The 7,053-nt window shown below is 46.4% G+C and overlaps 1 protein-coding gene across 1 annotated transcript in view; it reads right to left on the reverse strand.

Annotated features, from left to right (window-relative positions):
• The window catches only part of LOC144162080 (uncharacterized), a 171,167-nt gene extending 165,992 nt beyond the window's left edge, over window positions 1-5,175 (reverse strand). The window contains exon 1 of the mRNA XM_077692588.1: window positions 5,084-5,175. The gene's annotated coding sequence lies outside the window, so the exon portion shown is untranslated. The remainder of the gene's footprint in view (window positions 1-5,083) is intronic.
• Between the last annotated feature and the right edge of the window lie 1,878 nt (window positions 5,176-7,053).

Raw genomic sequence — 7,053 nt, forward strand, 5'->3', positions numbered from 1 at the left:
CAACAGAGTAGCAGTCGTTTTGTCGGGATTAGTGTGGTCTAGCTTTTTCTTGGTTAGATGACCTAATGGTGACGTTGGTGAAGTTACTGCGACGATTCCAAAAAGTAGTTATAAAACCACGAAACTTAATCTAGTTGCGTAATCGGGCATTCCTTGGAATGGCTTTTATTCGGTGTAGGCCACGGAGCACTACGGCATGTTTAGGCTCTGTATAGTTCGCTCTTTCTACTGCATGAAGTACACATAAAGACGGCAATACAAGAAGACTTGGGTGTCCGAAGAAAACTAAAGGTCGTAATGACCAATGGGAGAATCAAGCCTGTATTTTTTGAGGTACAAAAAATAATGGAAGTTCACACTAACGCGTTACACTTGATGGTAGTGAAGCTGTACGCAACCTTCACGATTATCACGACGGTTTAAGTCCACGATTACAGCCCATTCGCTTCTTTTTCGCTGCCGCAACGACCTTTACTCCATCAATTTTGCCATAAGTGTGAGCTCGTTTCATTTTTTGTTGGAGATAATCATTGGACATGCCCTGGAGTGGCGTATGCAATGACGTGTCTTTCTTTATCCGAGCAAGTGTTTTCACGATTGCGGCGAACTCTGAAGTTTTTTTGGCTACCCTTGGCCAATCTGTCTCAGTGGGCTAAGCTTGGATTGACAAACGTGCGTTGGCAACGCTGGGCGGTCACCGCGGGGCAGCACACACGAGTGCTCGGCATTTTTTTTTTTTAAACTGCCAGGCGGTCGATCCAATCTCCCTAGTATGCTTGGCTTGACGAACGGGCGCGGGGGACGCTGGACTGTCGTCGTGAACCACGCACACACGAGCGCCGTGCATTGTCTCGGTTTTTTAACGGCCGGGCGGTCGCATCGAGGCTCGGGCTCACTTGCGCGCACTCGGCAGTTTCTTGGTATTTTTAACTGCAGGCATAAAAAATTACGCTAAGCTGCAGAGGTTCGCTGTTAAATAGAATGCACGAACAAGAACCGTGAGCGCCAAATAGAAGACCGTGGCCCTGTCCACTAACTTGATATATCTTCCGTTATTTCCATCACTGGATTGGATGAGATTGGATTGGATTGGAGTGTCGTCCTCTGGAGCACTGGTTTCTTGTCGGGTCTTCGCAGGAAGCATTAACATTAACGCAGGAAGCATTAACATTTTGATGAAGTTGGTAACTTGAGGACTTACGGCCTCCATTATACGGGGCTGATAGTTGAACGAGACATATCATGTCTTGGTGCAGTGATCTCCGGTAGACTTCCTTCCTCTTTTTACAGCAAAACAAAAAAAAATCAGAGAGACAGAGAAGAGTGGAGGGTAGCTTTTACTGGTTTGCAGAAACCTGTTCTCGTCGATGCAGAGGTCGTTTGAACCTTGCCAAAATGTACCCCGCAATTCCAAAATGGCGCTGCAATACATAGTTGTTTGCTAAATCCGCGATTGGTTTTGAGGCGTACACTATCATATCAAAATGCTGCTTGTGCCATAGCATAGGAAGACCAGAAATATAGACGCACCCTCCATGCACACACACGCAAAGAGTTGCAAGCAATATCCCTGCCGCCCTGTCTTTCACGTTCGCCTTTTTTATATCCATTTGTGCCGTTCTTTTTTTTTTTTTTTCAATATAACGCTGGAGCAAAGATATGCGACCGTCTTTCCAGTCGTTGGGTTCGTCTGGTCGGACGAAAAAAGGGAACATTTTCTTGGAGCTGGGGAGACGTCGTAATCGAGTTCCAGCTGTCTCATTCTTTCACCGAAAGCGAACTGCGCCATTTCCTCACTGTCTTGGCAACGCCATTCAGTTCCTAAGTCATCACATCCAGTTTGTTTCGTTGGAAAGTTGGCAACCGTTCGCAAAGCATTGCCTTCTTGAATGTGCTACAGTTCCAAGAACGCCTTATTTCTTCATCTCCGAGACCTCAGTAAGCACGAGAATTCGAAAAAAAAAATTGTTTTGATGGACCTAAAAACAGCCCAGATAATTCGCGTGGTAGACAACGTAATGACAAGACTTGACGGTGCTTCCAGCGGAATGACCCTTGCCTTAGAACGTTTTGTGGAAACAACCATAGCGCGGCCCTCTACTGATGCTATGTAGCTGTTTGTAACGAGCCTAATATGGAACGAGCCCTCAAGACAATTTCATTGGAATTTGTGGAACCCCTATTCAATCAATTTTTAGAAGCGTGCGTACCTTTTCCGCTATTCCCCAAGCGGCGCATCAGAATATGGCCAGCGGTTAATGCACTCAATTACCCGTAAGTAGAAATTGTGCACAGTGGTTGGCGGCCCACACCTATCAGTGCGATCGGGATGATATTGGATGATATTGTTGCGAACCCCAAATACGTTGCCACCCGTGAGCGCGTCAAATTCTACTCGTTCCACCTTACCAAGTTCCCACACTACCAACTTGAATAGGCAAGTTTTGCAAAATTGATAATCAAAGCAATGAGATCTTACGTTTGGTCAGATTAGTCAGGTATTTTGACACTTCAAAAAATTCAGTTATTTTAGTTCGCGTTAGATATACCTAATTACACTTAAGGTCTTTATGAACGAGCGAATTCGATTTAAGTTATTCTTCAAGAGAATAACATGTGTAGGTTGGAAATGTAAACTTATAAGGCTTTAAACTAATAACGTCGAAAAATTTCCGGTTGCATACGTCGCTTTCTTGTTATCGGCGCGGCAACAGCTTTTTCCTCGTTGCCCGAAAGAACAGAGTTCCCCTTCCGCACTGACCCCTCCCTGCTTCGCTTGCATTTACCTGCGACACGTTTTTCTCGGTTCCCTTGAGACCTTTGATTTTCCGCGAAGGGACTTCGATTTACAACTCGGCTGTGGTATTTAGGCGTATTCACCCATTTTTTATGGCATGTGTTGTTTCAGCAGAAAGAAAATACAAAACCTTTACCGCATTTAAGAAATGCAGTTAAATATAACGCTCCTTCCTAGTTATGTGCCTGTATTCATTTTTTTATATCGCGGCCTTTTTACACCCGCGTTCCTCACAAAACGCTGGTCAGACCGAGACCCCAGAACGTGTTTGCTCGTATGCTAAACTCCGCAACCCACGCTTGTCACCTCAATAAGAACACCTAGATAATACTAATTAGTTAGGCCTGCCGGGCTCCGTTGGGCAGGCCTTTTATAAAGTCTTAAATATGTCTTTTATAAAGTCATAAAAATACCCTTCAAGAACAGCCCAAGTTGTTTTCTTAGTGTAAATTCGTTTAGGTATCTCCTTAAAGGGACACTGAAGACCAAACCGCAGTTCGTCAAAAAAGATAGATTGACGTCCGCAAAAAACGAATATAGCACTCTGTGGGACAGCAGATATAAAATATTCACGTGAATTACCAAAAATAAGGTATCATTCGCTCAGCACAGATTACGTAACGCCGACCGAGCGGATGCGCCGAGAGTCACGTGACGAATCACAGAGGAGAACCGCGCATACAAGCTCTCAAAGAAACAAAATATTTCTTTCAACGTTAGCGTTCATAAGTCGTAAGCAATTATAAATGTACCCTACATGTATAATTACAACTATGCCGACAAGCCGTGCCGACGGATCTCTTGACATATACCCGTTTTAAGAGCCATAAATATAATTAACATACAATAACAAATCATGAACCCCTTCATCTAACGACGAGGAGAGTTGAACGCGGAGCTCTCTCGTGATGAATTCGTTGGTTGGCTATTCCTACACTGCGAGTATGTGCTACTCTCGAGGTAAGCACCACTTTTCTGGAACACCCACAGCAGCTCTCTGGTGTGAGCTCCGTAGGCCTAACGTTTAGGATTTGAATGTGTGGCGCGAATCGGTACCTGCTGCTTGGCGTTCAGTCAGCAATTTCTTCAGCGGGTGCCAGTTTGAGGTGCAAAACCCCAAGATGCGACGTCAGGCCTAACGTCTTGAACCTCAAAATGGGAAGTTAGGCTTAATGTGTTGTGCCTAACAGCCATGCGGCACGCAGAGCCACACAATTCTCATCCTATGTTCAGTTACCGTTCAGAGCAACGACGGCTCATTAAAAGAAAGCTGCTTCTCTACTGTCAGCGCTACTATATTTGAAAAATCTCGGTGTCTTCGTCGGTCGGGAACTTTCTGATTGAGGAAAGTACCGACCCCTTCGTCGGCGGACTAGCTACTTTTCCTTCAATCTGAAGAAAAGGGAAAGTAACCAATCTAGGGGAAGGTATGCGAAAACATAAGCAGCGCTCACTTCGCGCTGAACGCTTGGGCTCATAGTGAAAGCACACCTCGGAGTGGTCACCTGATCGAGTAGCTTGTTACGTATAGAGGACCATCGACCAGCGAGTCTTACCATAGACGATGACAAAAACCGATTTGCGGGCCACTCCCAGATAGATTCACTGGGGCGACATTGGCCTTTACGGTCGATAGAACACCATTTCTGCCGCGTACTTCAAGCTTTCTCTTCGACGTACCGCTTGGCTCTTGTTCTTTTAAGTTCAGTGCACTTAAGCGGCCCGGCGTGGGGTCGTAGCGCGTTGACACCCGTGACACCACACGGGTGTCAACGCGCGAGTATCAACACGGGTGTCGACATCCATGACACCACAGGAACGTGGCGTCACGGACCCAGAAAGAGCCCCGCGCCATCACCCACCTAAACAGAGGCTTAGAAAAGATACCCGCTTGTCACTCGATTCTGCCTTCCGGCCTAGAGTTAATAGCATACTTGAACAAGCGGTTCATATAGTCAACACTGTACAAAACTCCTGAACCGCTGGCTCATGTCATGCATGTCCCTATTATTTAGCGGGGTGCAAGTACATTTGAAGCAAAACATATGCAATTAACGGGCATTCCCGGCGTTCATTTAGTTAAGAATGCTGATTTGGTCGTGTTTTACGATAGTAAGCAAAAGAATTCCCCTCCGAAGAGAAAAGTTGCAGGTGACATCTACGCGATAGCTTTACTTCGGCGTCGAGAGAGCGTATTGAAACGAAGTTGCTCCATCTACCATGTATGTTTCCAAGCTCTCAAATTCAGCGACGAGAGCTGGACCAGACGCAGCGGTTTTCACTCACCACGGCACAGGAAAGGCAGAGGCCATCTTCGATTCTTTGGTGACGTTGTGGCCCGGAAAAGTTGCGGATGCTGCGGGTTGATCTGTTTGAGCTGAAAGGCAAGAGTGTCAATGTTTCAGTGTTTTTTTTTTCTCGCGTCATGGTCTGACTGAGCGCTTGGGGTTTGTTATAAGAAGCACGCAGGAGAGAGAGAAAGAGAGCTAGAGAAAGATTTGCAGATTTTTAAAAGCTGCTTGCGCAGATTGACTGGTCCGTGGCCTCTAAAGTGCAAGGCTGGAGCCTGGGCAAGCGACAATACAGGCATAATTGCTGAAGTGCGAATGCAAAAGTGATACCCATGCATCGCAAGCGTATAAACCAAAACAGTAATAACTGCATATAATAACAACAAAAAACGATAACCACGGACCATAGAGAACGAAAGTTGTTTTTGAGGAAGAAAAAACCACAAAAGCAGTATACAAGCGCAAATTAGACACAGTGCACTGTGTCTAATTTGCGCTTTTATACTGCTAGCCATGGCTAGTGATGCTACCAAGATACATCAACGAGCACAGTCGAACAACCTTTTAATACAAAATATAACACAGGGGAAAGTTGCAACTTCTAATAAAATGTTCCCACTGTGGCATTAGTTGTCTAAACGCAATTTGTTTGGCAGGAAGGCCCTGTATTTCTTCGTTATCTGAAATGTCCAGCACGTCGTAATCGCGTTCCTTACGACCGCCCGATACGCTCTCGCCGCAGCCCGGCTGGTGGGGACGGCGTCAGTTTCGTCCCAGCTTCCTACGCTTCCGACGGGACGTTGTGCGGCGTCCACTGTGGGGGCACACCTGCGGTTCTCGTAAACACTGGCCGTACTTCGGGCCACTCGGCCGGACATCAAACGCACCGACAACGTCCAGGCGGTGGCACGCGTTCGTCTTTCGTCAGTAGCTTACGCGCATTTCGCAAGTTCCCCTCCGCCCGTTTCTCGCATTAAGGATAGCAGTCGGCCTGTGTCGACGCGGTAATCTTCGGCTTTCTGTTTCGTAAGCCACGAGGTGCTTAGGAAACGGCCGTGCAGAGGCCAGCTGCGCACGACTGGCGAAAGCGACCGCGCAAGATGTCCCGCTCATAATATTATAAGAGTTTCCCCAATGAACTGGGGAGAAATAAACTCATACTGCTAGCGAAGTATAACACTGGCCGAAATGGGAAAAGATGATACACACGCTAGCAGTATGAGTTTGTTATTATGTAGCCAACTTTATTTGACGATACTGCCGGCCAAAAATATGGCCCAAGGAGGAGTGGGTACAACGCAGAATGCACGACACTATTCACATAAAGAAGGTTGCACATATTGACAAGAATGAATAAATGTTTGCACCGAAAATTTAATAAGAGAAATGTTTTTCGAACTCATTGAAGAAATGGGAAGAAATTGAAGAAATTGTACTTGAAGCTATTTGTTTTCGCGAAGATTGGAGTCAATGAATTTGCTTTTTTGCGAGCAATGTGTTTGGATGCGTCGCCCAGGTGGAAAAACAAAGACTATTTTCCCACGTGCCCTGAAACATCCGCGACATGCAAGCACAAGAAAATTAAGACATGTTTCTGCAACTCTTCATGTTCGGGCCACTGCGTAACCATTAGGCGTCATCCTCCCAGCCGTTTGTAACCCCGCCACGTCACCGTCACGTCACCGTCTTCCGTCACGGGCGACGGTTTCTCGGGCGATTTCTCGCCGAAAATGGTGCGACGGTGACGGGAAGCCGAGCTCTACGTTTCCGTTCCGTTAACGCGACGGGACCACGCCCGTGGTAAACCAGCCAATTAAAAAACAAATTTTTAGGGCTAAATTTTGCGAAAAGTGCTCTCATGGTAAAGTGTCAACCATTTACTTTACTGTTCAGGTTAAGAACGCTCAATTCTAGGCTAAACTGATCACTAGGCAGACGACCCCGTACACTGACGGAGAGCTCCAG

Source organism: Haemaphysalis longicornis, unplaced genomic scaffold (assembly GCF_048455015.1).
Source record: "Haemaphysalis longicornis isolate Haplotype H1 unplaced genomic scaffold, Haemaphysalis longicornis Haplotype H1 scaffold_12, whole genome shotgun sequence".
In the NCBI taxonomy this organism is placed as follows: domain Eukaryota; kingdom Metazoa; phylum Arthropoda; class Arachnida; order Ixodida; family Ixodidae; genus Haemaphysalis; species Haemaphysalis longicornis.